Source organism: Epinephelus lanceolatus, chromosome 11 (assembly GCF_041903045.1).
Source record: "Epinephelus lanceolatus isolate andai-2023 chromosome 11, ASM4190304v1, whole genome shotgun sequence".
In the NCBI taxonomy this organism is placed as follows: Eukaryota; Metazoa; Chordata; class Actinopteri; order Perciformes; family Serranidae; genus Epinephelus; species Epinephelus lanceolatus.
The window spans coordinates 34,144,230-34,160,686 of record NC_135744.1 but is presented as its reverse complement, the minus strand read 5'-3'; the positions used below and the strand labels follow the sequence as shown (position 1 = coordinate 34,160,686).

Sequence of the window (16,457 nt, the reverse complement as noted above, 5' to 3'; positions counted from 1 at the left end):
CAGTGCTGATGGCTTCAGGAAATGTCTGGTCCCAAATGGAATTCTCTATTGAATTCAATTTATGTGTGTCTCAGTGTGCTCTGGGGACCTCTAGCTTACAGTGAAAAAGATATATAGCACGGGTGTTTCATCCTGATTTTGCAGCACCCAGCCTGGGGCCCAGAATCGAAATGAACAGACAGGATATTGCCTGGTGCGTAAATAAGCACACTGTTAGAAAGGGTTGTTGAGGGAGACTTTCCATTATTTTTTTTTTAATATTTTGAATCCCCTGAATGTTAATTATTGACTATTTTTTACACAAATGCACCATGATTAAAGACACCTTTATATAAGCTTTGCGTTCATTCTGTCCCTGTCTTCGATAGCAGCAGTGCCATATAATATTTTGCTTGGGTGTATTAAAAAGTAGAGACAACATCTAATAATGTCATAAAACCACTACAAAGTAAAGGATGTGGGTAATGAGCTACAGTCGCACATGCACATGCAATGCTTTCAAAGTTAACAAATTCCTGCGCCCAATGTGAACAGCTGCTTCACGAGGTTAACAGCAGGGACTGACGCTGACAGTTGATAAATCAAGCGTCAGGAAAGCTGCAGATGCCTTTGAACCACCAAAACTGTCTTTATTGTGTCAAAACATACGAGTACCTTGCAAGCACTCCTAACAAATGTTGAGAATTTCATTAGCAGTCGAATTTCAAAACTGAATCTAATTCACTCTCTGCTTCTCTGAGAGTTGAATCCTGAGATGACGCAAAGTGGAGATTTATTGCAAAGCACAATACGTCTCTTGCAATAAAAAACACATCAGCATCCGCAAACATTATATAACTGCCATCCCTAATAGTGTCAGGTCCTTCATTATTTATTTCAATAGCAAAGCCTGCTCTGCTCTCATTAATTCAGTGAACCGTTCTGACCTGTGGTTTTGTATAATCGATTGCAAGGTGCTTTGTAAGGAAAGAGAGATTCAGGGAAAGAGGCACATATTGGATCGAGAGTGGATTTGATTTGATAGTCCTGTAAAAATGGTGCAATACTTCATCCTAAAATATACAGCTGTAATCAGTAAATTGTTAAGTTAAAATAGGAGAGGCATTATGCACTCTGACCGCTCTCATATATTCCCATTTTCTGGACATATTTCTTCACATGGTATTTGCAACTGATTAAGGAGGCCATTAAACTTCACTGCCTGTCTCATGAATTAAAGAGTCGCTACTGTTTTTTCCCCCACAGTGAACCTAATGTTCTGTACGCTGTTTCCCTACTGCCTCAGTCAGTCTGTGCCATCAAGAAAAATACAAGCTGTAATTACTCTATGTGTCCTCACCTTTGCATTTAGTGATTGTGTGATGTCTATTGAACTAAAAGGTTGGTTCAACTTATGAATTTCATGTGAACTTGATTTGCATAAAAGCACACGCTTACACAAGCCACCGCCACTAACAGACAAACCAATTTGCATGTAAGTACATGACTGGATAAGCACCGAGTGTCTGCCCGACATCCACATGACCACATTTGATGAATGTTAGCCCACAGTTGAAGTCTATAGTGCCACGAACAGACACGATGAGGACATTTTGTGCAATTACCTGACCATCTTGTCCAGAGTGCTCTCTTAAGAGAGTGTCTTTCACTTAATGACACTTGATGAAGGCTAGTTAGACAGAACATGAGGCCTTCTCTTAAAGGGCAGTCTAACCGTGCTGTCACCCTGTCCCACTGATTTAAGGAACAAAGTGAATATGTCTCACAGCAGCTCAAGCTCTGTCAAAGGTGCATTTGGTCCGGTGTGGAATATGTAGGGTTCATGTCTTCTCCATTTTACTGTGACTTTGTTGCATGATGTTTATTACAGCTTAGTGAATATACATAAATAACTGAGGGATGGACGTTACACTCCTCTCTGATTTTCTCCTTTTTCCGTTCCTTTATGTGGCTTTTGCCAAATCATGGCGAATGATACCAGATTGTCATGCATTTGTCAGAAAAGATCCTAGACAGTGGCCCCCTGAGGCTCTCAAGCCTGTTGCCTTAACCAAGGTTAATACATGTATTAAAAATCAGTCTGGCACTGGTCCATTTTAAGCACTCAAAAGGAAAATGGCTATCACCACCTCATCACAAAACAAGACCCTTTTACTGTTGGTAAACAGTATGACGCTTTCAGCAGGCGGGGCTTAGCTAGAGGCAAAACAATCCTTCACAGCCATTAGCCAGTGCTAGTTAGCGAGTTCTTTTTGCTTGATTTAGTGTCTGAGTGCACTCTGGCACCGTTCATAAATCCGTAATGCTGTCAGAATGCACCGTTTGGTTATCCAGAGCACCTCACTCTTGAAGTGGCAGAGTGCTCTCTTCGAACTCTGTCTAAGGAGACGGAGCAGCAGAGCACCAAGCAGGGATGCACCGAATATTCGGTAACCTAATATATTCGGCCGAATATTGCAAAAAATACACACATTCGGTATTCAGTGGAATAAGTTAAAAGCAAGGCTGAATAATAGCGGCGTGTTTTGATAACGCAATCAAACGGCGTGCCGTGATGGGCGGAATAAAATGTTGGCAGTGTGGCGATCCATCCGTCACCACACTCGCACTTGCGACTAAAAATAGTTTTGAGCGAGCAAAATAGGCTTAAATCATTCAGCACGCTGTGCGAGCAGCCTACAGATTTCAACCAGCAGCAGAAACAAAAGGGCGAATCCCATCAGTTGTGGGTTGAACGGGGGTCACAGACACAGACAGTAATGTATTCCTGTCAAATATGGCGGCCATGGGCTTACTGCGACGGAGAAGTCGGCTCCAATAATATCCTCTTCTTGGCGTCATGACTGCCCAGAAGTACCTGAACAGCCGAGCCAGCCGAACACAGGTATGTGATGTGTCAGAGGAGAAATGAACCGTTCACATTTCTCTCTTTGTGTCAGTAACGGCCCACAAACCTCACCGCACTTTAGGGACTGTTCTTTACTTATGAAGGAACTTGTCAGGGGAGGAGGGTGGCTGGTTGATTCTTATTTCATTTGTTTATTTTATTTTGATCCCCCCTATGTTCATCACTTATTGATGCTGTTTTTGAAGAATGAATAAGTCAATAAGTAATTTATTTCATTGAAATATCATTGATGTATTCTAGAAAAGTGATTTATCTTTTTATAAATGACAAAAGGCACATCTGCCTCATTTTCACTGTGGTATCGTGATACTACTCAGAACCATGATATTTTTATTGGTATCGCACAGTGGGATCCAATTTTGGTACCGTGACAACACTAATCTGGAGGGGGTTTATCTGCAAAAACTAATGAAAAACTAAACAGTGATATTTGGTATTCGGTACTCGGTATTCAGCCAAGCGTTTAATAATATTCGGCTTTGGCCACAAATTTTCATTTCGGTGCATCCCTAGCACCAAGTGGAGTGAATGTGCGATTAACTTAACCGCTCGTTAATTTATGTATAAGGATAAAGCGCCATTTCTTCAATGAACAGCGCTCTCAATTTAGTGTAGGGCGTTAGACTGAATTCGCGAAAGCACCATGTCAGGTCTTAATATCTCTTGAATTTCTGATGAGGTGGACATAATAACATTTAATACACAACATTATTCATCCCTACAACAGTAAATTTCCCTAACCTGATATGAAGTGAGCGCTGCACATGCAAGCATTTTTGATGATTGCCTCCGTCCACTCCTTTCGTCTTATTGCATTTAACCCTAGTTGTCTTTGCTTTGTTGCGGCTGGTATATGTTGAAAGTTTTGAGCCATGACTCCTATTCCACCACCCAATGATATAACAAGATGACATTTTAAGACTCCTGCCTGGGAAAAGGCTGATATAAATTTCCAAAAAATCTTTTACAGTAAAGTGAGGTAATTTTCTGAACTCACTAGACTTTTCTGACTATTCTATTACCGCTATTTGCCTTTAGCCACTTGGTCATTATATCTACCAACAATCTCATTGTGTAAATATATTGTGAAAGCATATATGCAATACCAGCATCATTAAGATCACTACGTGGTGACGTGAAACAAGACCAGTTTTGAAGTGAATGATCCAACAAAACACTTTTTAGACATTTTAGTATTCAATTTCTATACTGTAAACAGTGGGTCAAGTTACTGTCATTTCCTGAAGGTGTTGCTCATAGTGAAGAACCCAAAAACAAATATCATCTGACTCTGCAGTTCCCCTCAGCTATGCAAAGCTTTCAAGTGTCTGTCAGCTCACTGATTTTGTTTTACAGCCCTGCCTCTGCCTCTGATAGAGAGTTGTGATGAGAGCCATGGGAGTGAATCAAAACTCTCTATCAGAGGCAGGCAGCTGTTTTCAGCAAAAATGCTCTGATTTACCCTCTGTAAACTACCCGCTCAGCACCAGCAGCAGAGAAACAAAGTTAGCGACTTGCTGGTGAATATATACTCCCCTCAGGAGTGAATGGAGACCAATGCAGAGCTCAATGAAGGATTCATATTGGACTTACTTTCGTTGACAAAATCACCACTCCAAATGGATGGTAATGCCACTCCGGCATGTTCAGTAAATCAACTTCATAAGGTGATCATAAGTCAATGTCATGTTGGCCAAAAATCAATTTATGAAGGTTTAATTGTACGTTCTCACACACAGCTAAGCATTTAACATAACGCACAATATTAAAGCTCTGAAGATGAGTTTAAGCAAGAATTAAAATGCATAAAAGAAAGTTGTTAATGTAATAGCGATGTAGCTAATGCTCAATCATTTCCCCGACAATACCACAGAAAATATAATTGCTACAGAGACTTGGCATTACACACAATAGAGAACTCTGGGTGGAAGCAATTTTACAGTCGCATGCTATTAATTAATTAGACACTGCTCTCAAGGAGAAGGAGAGAGACACACACAAAGACAGAGACATTTCTTTTAAACTGAATGCCACTGATAGCCTTTGTGACTGGATGGTGAATCTTCTCTCGAAAACAGTGAAGAGGGAGCGAAGCTGTTGTCCCTTTATAATCAGCAACCTTCATTTATCCAGGAAATTAATCTTAATTTTCTTCCTCAAGCATGCTCTTTACAGCAACACACTTTATATTCATATCACCACCTCAGGGAGTTTTCCAGAACAACAACTCGTTACTGAGCAGCATCACCGGAGCAATTGGAGGCTATATGCCATGCTCAAGGGCACCTTGAGTATAATCACCCATCTAACCTTTAGGCTACACCGCCAGGTAAAACAACCTATTAATACCAACTGGGTTGGTATTATTGTGAGCAAGGAAAAGTTTAAATGCAACAATGACCCACTGGGGAAAAAAAGAAATAGGTGCGAGTCACTGTGTCCGTTGCTGTTCACTGACATGTTAACCCCACACAGCTACCATTCTGTCCTGCAATCCAAGAACAGCCAGCTCCACTTTCACTCAGACACCAGTAAAGCTTTTTTGTTTCGACTCCTATTTATAAAACTCAGAATTATGAAACTTCAAAGACTTGGACTTGAAAGACTGTTTGAGGCTTTGAGGCTTAATTTGATATATAGCATGTCTTGGAGTTTGTTTGCTTTGCTCTTAATGCACAGAAGGAAACTTTTGAAATTCAATGTTTGCTATATTAGAACGCAGATGAATGAGCTTATATCTCCCTTCCTTGCTGTGCTTTGTGAGAATTTGTTCAAGTCAAGAGACGTGGTGGTGAGTGAAATCACATTTGCTAATTAGACAGTAGGACTGATGCCCTGCCTTTCTTGCTGTGTTATACAACAAGTATATCCAACCAGGCAATCTCATTGGTCAACTAGACATTAAGAACATGATCAAATCAGCATGACAGCAGGCTGCAAAATTAAATCTGATTGTTTCAAATCAACTTTCTTTAATGAATATCATTAATGGTGCTGTTTGATTGCTGCTAGACCGCCCCGTTAATATCACTGTGCATCTCCCTTGAGTGCAGCAAGCCAGAGAGCAAACAGTTTTAGACCACAGTGAAAATGTTGTTTTTAAGGCTAAATGCCAACAAATACTGTTTGAAGCAGAATATTTTGTAAGATAAAAGCATGTTGTGAATTTTGGAAAAGACTACATTTATCTTTATTCAATAAATTTGACCTCTTGACCTGTTAACAGATTGGAGTTAAGTATTAAAGAAATGTTTGGACTACATCAGCTGTGCCGGTAAGTCAATGACATCGCAATAGTTTGTGGACGTTTTAGCTATATCTGTTTATGGAAAAATTAAGGATGCCTAAGTTACAACAAAATTGAGCTAGCAAGGCAGTTTTGTGTTTATATGCATGGTATTTCTCAATCTTGAGGCGCAGCTGGGGGGAAGAAGGGGTCCAGTTTCCTCCACGGGGTTGCTGGGCTCAGCCTTAGAGATAGGGTAAGGAGTTGGACATCTGGAGGGAGCTCGGAGTAGAGCCGCTGCTCCTTTGCGTCCTACTGGTAGGAGGCCCCGGGGCAGACCCAGAACAAGCTGCAGGGATTACATATCTCATCTGGTCTGGGAACAACTTGGGGTCCCCCAGGAGGAGCTGGAAAGTGTTGCTGGGGAGAGGGATGTCTGGGGTCTGCTGCCCCTGCAACCCAGCCCCGGATAAGCATTTAAAAATGGATGGATGGATGGATGAATAGACGCATGGTCTTTACAAAGTATTAATGTTAGCTCAAGTTGGCTGGCGGACTCAACAGGGACTAGAAATCATCTATGTTGCCAGGGTCGGCCTACTTACTGGAGTAGTAAAATTAAGCATAGCGTTAGTTCAGGCAGCACACAATGTCAAGCTCAGCTCAAATCCCAGCTACATCAGCTGATCTCAGACAGCCCAATCAACTGATGGAGCAGCTGATTGAAGGAATGGAGTCAGCTGATAGATCACATGATTCCTTTCTATGCAACCAATTGGCGAATCACATTCAGGTCGCCCTATTTAAACTGCTCTGGCCTGCCTACTGTTGCTGCTTCCTCTGCAAGCTGCATTGCAACCTGCCTCCACCCCAGCTCCTCCTTTTCATGCAGTGTCTGACTTATCAGTGTCATTTCTGTTTGTCATTGATGCTGCTCTGTTCTGTTCCTGCAGGGTCTTTGCTGCTGCTCTCCTTGCCTTAGGCTTTCCATGTAGGCGCATGGAAGGGCAGGGAGGTGTGCTTTCTCTACCTTAAGGCTTTCCACGTAAGCCCGTGGGAGGGCCATACTGCCAAATCTAATACTGCAAATAGAAATTAAGTTTTTTTTTTGACTAATGTATTCCTGACTGAACTAGGTTTCATTACACTGGAGTCCACCGACATGACTGATTGTTTTCAGTGATTAGTCAGACCCTATGTATATCCATGGAGACAAGGACAAAACTAGCAAAAAATGTTTGCCCCCTAATATGAGTTCATTTTGATTTCATCTCTTATTTTGTTGGTAACTATTGTATAATTGCAATATTACATGAGAGGGAGTGCTTTAACATCATTATTGGTATGACAGTGATGCAGCAGGATTGAAGCACTTAATTGCCCAACAGTCTCTGTTTTAATCAGCGGCCAAAGAAGTACTGGGAATCTTACAAGAAACATTATTGGAGTGGTCATTAGAAGTGTTAATGACATAAAACAATAAAGCAACATTAAAATAAAACAAAAAATTGTAATTAATGCTATCAGATAAAGGTGTGATGAGTTGCCATGAGTTACCAGAGCGAGTTTCAAGGACCCAGAGTCCCACTTTGATTGACAAGGATGCAGATTATGCAGAGCATTTTTCAGTGACAGTTCAGTGCTCTTTGGGATGCTGCCTCTAAGCTGATGTCCAGCAAGGCTGGATGATGACAGAGAAAATACGAATCTGACCCAATCCGCAGACGAATGCATTCACCCCCCAGAGGGACAAGCACCTTAACTTGTTCCCTGTGCAGGAAGAAGGCATAATGAACTTAGACATATGCAACCTGGCATAATATGAATCTTTAAGCTACCACTGGCTCATGTACACGTCAGCGAGACAGATCTGAAGACTGCACTATATCACTGAGAAAAAAACAATGAACAAAAAAACAACCAGTCAAGTGGAAAAGATGCATTCAGAGTGAGCGATCTCTTCCTTGTTTGTTTATTTCTGAGTCATAGTAGAAAACAATGAGGCAGTAGTTCCCATAAAGACCACAATGCTTCATTGCTTCATTAGATGAATGAAAAGCACCTATTGTTTTGCTAGACTTTACATGCAGATATGGACATTGTTAATAATAAAAACACGCTTCTGGGAGTATGAATGTGTCTAGTGCTGTTTTTTCTAAGTCAGTGAATTTCCTGAAAGGATAGTGACACATTTTTTGTCATACTGGCTTTGTACTCCAGACCATTTGATTTGAAATGAGACAATGACTATGAAGTAAAGTGCTGTCAGTGCATCAGGATAATAGGCTTTTTTATATGTGTCACAGCCCAAATACTATCGTACTGCATAATTACTTTTCCATCATTTAGTTTCCTTCAAGACAATTTTCTAGCGTGCTGGAAACACTCTCAACAAATTAACTCCTTCCAGAAATTATTAGTAATTAAAAATGTTTCCACCTTTTGTGAAATTAGTTGCGGTTTTATCAGACTTTATAATTGGACACTTTGGAATCTGCTGGGTGGTGGGTTCTATCTCACACAGGCTCTGCCCTCTACTGGACTCTTTGGGTAATACTCATCTAATCATGAGAATGCACTGGCACACTGGGTAAAACATAAACGTAGCCAGCCAATGAGGACGTGCCTACCTGAATACATGTGGACCCTGCAATATATAGGTATTCCTGCCATCAGACATCCTTTTGCTTTTCTCTTCAGTGACGGCAAGTAGCACACTGAGCAGGTTCCTCCATGGATAGAGTCGCCACTTCAAGAACCTCATCGGGGCCTTGGCGCAGACTAGGCAGAGTGGTGTTCAGCAGCCTCCAGCCTGCAAGGCCTGCCTGGTGCTAGTTTAGATACAAGCAGTAGTAGATTTGCTTCGGATGCTTCAATGTGGTGCTTTGAGAGATGGCTCACTCACTCATCCACAGAAAGGAGAGGAGTTGAAGGAGTGATGACAGTACACAGGTTTACAGCCCTCTTGCTGCCTTTTTTGTAGGCATTCCATCATTCCCCCCACCATGCCAAAGTGAACAGCGTCAATGTTGTAATGTGTTGGTGTTGATGTTCATGTTGTTAATGTGAAAAATGTATTTATTGAAACAAATTATAGGAAGTGGCGTTGCAACTGCACATAAACAAAATGGTTGGACAAGGGCTGTTCTCTCCAGTTCTGTTGCGTTCTGTCTACTCAGGAGGAGATAGATTAGCTCTCAGCAGAGATCCAGGACCTGTTGTCTGTGTCTGTCATTCCCACGAATGGCAGACAGAAAGGGTATCACTGCATGTACTTTCTGATTCTGATGAAGAAGATGGGAGAGTTTAGACCCATTTTGGATCCCAGCATCCTAAACCAATGTGTTGCCTGCAAGATGTTCCATATGCTAACCATCAATCTGTTGCTGGAACTAGTCCAGCTGGGGATTGACTTAAAGGACACATAATTTCATGTTGAGGTGGCTCCAAAACACAGGGAATTTTTGCATTTCACCCTCCAGGGGATAGCCTATGAGTACAGCAGACTGCCGTTGGCGCCTTAGCTGCTGCATGACTGTGGCATGAGGGTCTTGTTTTATCTCAAGGACCTCATTGTCATGGCCAAGTCCAAGGAGCTGGCTCTGTTCCACACACCGCAAGTGACCTTTAGCATTATGGCGTTCACAGTTGCGTCCCTGATGGGGTGGAGAGGGACGTGCCTGGGGTGAGCAGTAGGTGGTGTGTGGCCTCCGACAGAGGTCTGATAGATTAACATCCTCGAACTACAGGCAGTGTTTCTGGTCCTCCAACACTTCAAACCCCCAGCACAGGGAAATCATGTGTTGGTGAGGACTGAAAACGGCAACACAGTGGCCTACATCAGCAAGTGGAGATGCAGAGTTTGGTCTGCTGTCTTGTTGAGGATGGTGGAGAGCCTGTGATTTTGGGCCCTAGAGCACTTGTTGTCTCTGAAGGCTCTTCACATTTCCGGACTGGAAAACAGGGGCAACGACCTCATATCAATGGGTGTTCCCCTACCAGACAAGTGGAGGCTTCACACTGAGGTGGTGAGGCAGATTTGGACTTGGTTCAGGAATACAGATGTGGATCTCTTCGCCAGTCAACAACACCAACTGCCCGCTATGTTTCTCCCTGGCGCTCTGGTTCGATAAGCGTGTTGCCCACTCTGGGTCATCCTCTTCAGGTTTGACCTCTGAGAGGGACAGGCTGAGGGGGACTGTATTGTCTGTGCAGGTTGTGCAGAAGTGGTTGGGGTTCCAACGCTGGTGCAAGGAAAAAGAGGCTAGATCCCCAGACGTGTGCAGCTGGCTTTATGTTTTCCTTTTTGCAGTGTTTGATGGATAGAGGGCTGTCACATGCCACTATCAAAGTGTACGCAGCAGCCATCTCTTGCCTCAGCCTGGTCTTAGCCCACCCTCACCTGAAGCGATCCTTAGAGGAGGTCAGGAGACAACACCCGGTGATGTGCACCTCCTCCCTTCAATGGGACCTGTCACTGGTGCTTGAGGCCTGTCATTCAAGACAGCTGTGTTGCTTGCAATGGCATCAGCTAAGGGAGTGTGTGAACTAACCGCCCAATCAGTGCACCTCTGTTGCTTGCTGCTTTATTTTGACTGCCGTAGGGCCTCTCTCATACCAAATCCCCTCCAAAATATACTTTCAGAGATGGCTTTGTGAGTACTTTGTGAGAGAGGTGTACAGGGACCCTTTCATTATGGCTCATATGAACTCCTCATGTGGTGCAGCAGAGTTGGCCACCTTATTCAGCCAGGTGAGTCTTGACTACATTTGTACGGCAGCATTGTGGTCTACACCCTGTCTGTTTATAGGGTTCTATCTCTTGGACTCATTGGGCTCCTCTTTGGGGTCTATATTTGCTGGAACACAGGACTGGTGAAAAGGGTTGGGTGTATGTCAGTGGTGTCACACCTAAGTCTCGCCTCTAGGCATGATACACCAACATGGTTCTGTGCTGCTTCCTGACCCGGGAAATGTGGTGTGCAGGGTGCTTGTCTTTCCACCTCTGCAAGGCAAGGCCACAGCTCCAATCAGTTTGGTTGCTCACCACCTGAGTTGGCTGGGGCCCCTACTTCTCTGCTGCGATGGCCTAGGTTATAAAGAAGGCAATCTACAGCGACTCAGGGTCAGCGTGGCTGGGTCAATGTTATGTCGCAACAGGGCGTTTATTCATCGTTCTCCATCGACTGTACCCAAACAGTCCAGTAGAGGGCGCAGCCTGTGTGAGACAGAATGAAGGTTTCAATATTGTAACCCTAGTTCTATTAACACAGGGGCCCTATAACTCCAATGCCGCTCGCTGAAGAGGGTGTAGGATGTGTGTCGGTGGGAATCCGTCTTCCTATATACTGTGGGGTCTGCATGTATTTGGGTAGGCAAGTCCTGATTGGCCAGCTACATTTATGCTTTCCTCAGTGTGCAGATGCATGCTTGTGATGAGAGAAGTATTAACCGAAGAGTCCAGTAGAGGGCTCTGTCTGTGCTAATAGAACTAGGGTTACAATATCGCAACCTTCATTATGTCGTGGATGACATAATTGACATCACATCATCATTTTTTACCAGTGTCAGTCATAGAGTGTATGAAATAATAGATGCAGCTACTGTGAAGTCACCCATTAGTGTGTGGACTCCCGTTTTTTGAGGCTACGAGTTTGGGATTTCGGCTATCCCCATCTTGTTTTTTTGGAGCCAGAAGTGATCATAGTTGTACGAGAGAGTGGAGATTTGAAGGAGTGAGGGATGGTTCCAACTCACAGACTGTGGTGACACCTCGCAGACAGTCTGTTAGTCAACTTCAAGCCTGTATAATAAACGTTTTTTCACCCGTACAGTTATCATGTGCAGGAAATTGGCCTTAGAAAACAAATCTGTGCTGTAAGCTTGGACAGTTTAACATGAGTTGACTGACTTGCTTGTGAAGCCCGCCTCAATTGGCCATTCAAGGAACTGCAGTTTTTGGCACTTTGGCACTGGCTTCATTTTTCAGCCCCGGAGGTTGCCGCTTGATGTGAAGGCACTACATACTCTAAACTCTATTTGAAATTACTTTGTAGTTTGGAATTGGGGCACAGCTCCTTTATCTCTCTCTCTCTGTCTTCCTCCGTGGTGCTGAAATATTCAAACTGTCTCTCGCTGTGGTGCTGAAACATTCACATGTTGTCTCTCTTCAAAGTGTCTAAACATTTAAACCTAGTCTTTCTCTCTGTGTCTTGGTGTGTTAGAATGTGGGGAGGTGTATGATCATACATACACACATATAATGAAGCATTTACTGCTACGTTTAAATATTCAAGCATATATTAAAATATGTTTCAGACGAGCAATACAATTATATCATGGATTTCTGCATTTATATTACAGAATAGAAATCATTTCACTTTTATAGCCAAGATCTGTCTTTTCACTCACCCACACACCATTAGGCAAGTTTGCCTTCTCTCTTCAAACGTCTCTTCCCCTGTTTGGGGCCTTTGGAAGGAGCTGAAGTTTTTTTTTCCCTTCTTTTTGCTCCTCTGAGTCTCACGCACATCAAAGTAGTCAGGTTACACATAGATAGAAGAAGAGAGAAGGAGAGAGCGCGGAGAAAGAGAGGAAGAGAGAGAACGTACTGCAGATCTCATCAGTTGGATGTATTTCTGTTCCCACATTCACTCACATGCAGAGGAGCGGCACACCGCCTCTTCATTTCCACACCATCCACTCCTCCACTGTTACACACAAACACACGCACATTTACACAACATGTAGCAAGATTCCAGTCAGTCAATTTTCATCAGTAATAGTGTGGAAATAAAGTAGAGTATAGCGGAGAGTCAACATCTCCAACTGGGTTCAGTGATTTAGAACTAACAAGTTGATTCTGCTAACAAGAATCAACAAAGCTGCTTACTCACTTGTGGTTGTTTGTCATTTGTTTTCCCTCCTCCCGCTTCTCTTTTTGATTCTCATCTATCCGTCTCCCTTTCCACCTCTCTGCCGCCACTCCTATCTTTTGCCAATTTTTCTCCTCACGTCTGTTTGTTTTCTGTCCTTATCTACGCCTCGTCGTGCCACCCCTTTTACAGCTCTCCATAACCCCATCATTCTCTCTGTCTATCCTCCTTTGCCCGCCTTTCCCACTGCGTCTGTCTCCTCATTATCCCCTCTCCTTCTCCATCACCCATGATGCTCAAGTTCAGCCCACTGCACCAATTTGCCCTGACAGTGAATTGTGTCGAAAATAATTCCCATTGCTGAGCAGCCCGTCCTGGGCTGGGGTTCAGACAGATAGGACATGATGGGAGGACCGTCAGCCTAGGAGTTGTGCGGCCGGGGAAAACACAGAGCCGGTACAGGACACAGCAAACATAATAACACTGCTAGCTACTGGTATGGCACAGGAAAAAAAATAGTGTACTGTAGGAAAAGAATTTACTTCCTGTATCAACTGCGTACAGGAAGCATTAGCAACATTATTAAAAATAACCACAAAATGCACATGTGATGTGAAGTGATGTCTGCTTTTCAATCACTGCTTTCATTGAGTCTTTTACAAAAAAATACACACTACAGGATTCCCTTTTGTAATATTAATAACACAGCAATGACTAAATTGAATTCCATGTTACTCTAGCTGTTTGCTGCATATTTAAGAACAATGCACTCCACAGCTAGCATCTTATCTCTTTTCAAACACAAGCATTACAAATGCGCAAAACTAATTTATATAATCCGCTAATCTCCACGACAGTGTTCTCACGGCACACACAAATACAAAAACACAGAGGCTCACAGGCATGCACACACACACATAGAAACGGCACTGATTCACCTGATTCACCCGCATGTGTTCCCATAAATTTGCATACTTGCACACACACAAATACACACACAGGACTGGTTTCTGGGATGCTCTTAGCCTCCGTGTTGTCTGGCTGACACAGATCCAACTGTACTTGGGTGTTGGATGCTGAGTGTGTCTGGTCGTAGCCAAGACGGCTTCGGGGCCAAAGTCTAATTCCTGCACATTCAATAGCAATCTGATTAGAGCTCTAAATGGCTTTTCCGCTCAACCTCTTAGCGCTTTCACAGTCCCCCCCCCCCCCCCCCCCCCACACACACACACACACCCTATCTCAGTTCCTTTCACCGTCTCTTTTTTCTCTGTCTCCCTCACCCGCCTTCTATCTTTATAATTACCATTCGCCTCTCTATCTCTCTCCCTTTCTTTCCTTATCCCTCTCACTCTCTTACTACTACTAGTCTGTCTCTAATACTGCTGCACATCTCACTTCTTTTTTTCCCCTTCCGAATCTTTCAATTTCTTACCCTTGTCACTGCATCTCGCTCACATTGTCTTCCTCCCCTCACTCCATTTCTTTCCTCCTCCAGTTTTCTCCCCCTCACTTTCATCTTTTTTTTTTCTCTCCCTCACCACCATCACCGCTACTTCAGTCTCTCTGGGTTTTTCTTTATCCGCACCAGTCAGAGTGGAGGCTGTTCTCCATTCATTTCCACTCACCCCATTAGCCCATTAGAAGCTGCAGCAAGATGTACATTATTCTGGTCTCAGGGGACAGCCTATCACTTTCACTATAGCCGGAGAGCCATAGAGAATGGCGTGTACTCAAGGCGTGGGGCCCGGCATGCCTTGTTAGGTGTGTCTCAAGCTTGAAAGATTAGCAATTACACTGTCTAGCTAAACTTCTTGGGACTTGATGGAGTCAGCACTCTTGACCAATCAGATGTCAGAATGAAACAGTTTTCCACCCAAGAGTGATTAACCGTTTGGTGTTGGGCGCTATTGTGTTTTAAAGGGAAAGTCTTGGCCAGCATCCAAGATCATGCAGGTTGTTTTCTGTTTTTAACTGTATAACACGCATTGTTGTTTAAAAAAATGTAGACCTCTGTCTTGCCACCTTTTATGCAATACTCAAACTGCACTGGTACAAAACCACATTATGCAAAAGGTGAAGTAAGAAGCATAATCAGTGTTTTAATATGTCTGTCTGATAGCACCCAATGCTCCATCTGTATTATATTCCTTTATGTGCCTCACTGTACAACACTCCTCTCCTTCATTTGTCACTGAAGCACATTTCATAATTATGATTTGTAAAGCACTTCTGCTTCATCTAGCAATATGCAGAGAGTAGCGAGGGAGGTGGTAGAGTGGCCACAGAGATAGAAATTGAATGAGCCATATTCCTTTAATAATGATAATGTGATACCTTGATGATTACTATTGGGAGGTTCTCTTTTTGCCAGTCGCCCTCGAGCAAGGTCAGAGCCCAAGGTGTTCTACAGTGAACAAGCTGTGGAGATGCAGCCTGTGGACATCTGTAAAGGCCCAGACACACCAAACTGACATCAAAGAACTAGTGGCGATGAAGGCTAATTGTTGTGTTGCTGCATTCTGCCTGTGTCTCAACCAAAAAGTTGAACACACTGCAGAGACTTCAACCAACAGCCAACTAGCATATATGTACTGCACCTGCATGAAAAGAAATAACTCATCATAGCAGCAGGCAGCTGTAGTCTGTATTTGTCATTTAAAAAAGGAAACTGGATGACCGATAGGATGGATTCAAAATGCTAGGTAGCCAGTTAGCATAATAACATGCTGAAAGAACAAATTTAGCATAGCGTTAGTTCAGGCAGGACACAATGTCAAGCTCAGCTCACATCCCAGCTACATCAGCTGATCTCAAACAGCCCAGTCAACTGATGGAGCAGCTGATTGATGGAGGGAGTCAGCTGATAGATCACACGATTCCTTTCCATGCAACCAATTGGCGAATGTCATTCAGGTCGCCCTACTTAAACTGCTCTGGCCTGCCTACTGTTGCTGCTTCCTCTGCAAGCCGCTTTGCAACCCGCCTCCACCCCAGCTCCTCCTTTTCATGCTGTGTCTGACTTATCAGTGTCATTTCTGTTTGTCACTGATGCTGATCTGTTCTGTTCCTGGGGGTCTTTGCAGCTGCTCTCCTTGCCTTAGGCTTTCCATGTAGGCGCATGGAAGGGCAGAGAGGTTTGGTCTCTCTGCCTTAGGGCTTTCCACACAGGTGTGTGGAAGGGCGGAGAGGTGTTCTCCCTCCGCCTTATGCTTTCCACGTAGGTACGTGGAAGAGGCTGTTTCTGTTTCTGAAGATCTTGATGGCTAAAAAACATTATCTTACTTCATATAACAAGTTTGTTTTGATCTCATGCCCTTAATACCCTAGTGGTTTGTTTGCTTTCCTCACTTATGTTTCTCTTCTAGTGCACTGAGTTGAACTGCCAATCAGAGTAACTTCTCCCACCCACGGGCTCTGCTGTCTCCACCGTCTCCACCACCATTTC

The 16,457-nt window shown here is 43.4% G+C and overlaps 1 protein-coding gene across 1 annotated transcript in view; it reads left to right on the top strand.

The window, feature by feature from the left end:
- kctd16b (potassium channel tetramerization domain containing 16b) overlaps positions 1 to 16,457 on the top strand; it is a 103,926-nt gene that overhangs the window by 30,293 nt on the left and 57,176 nt on the right. The gene's annotated exons all lie outside the window — the stretch shown is intronic.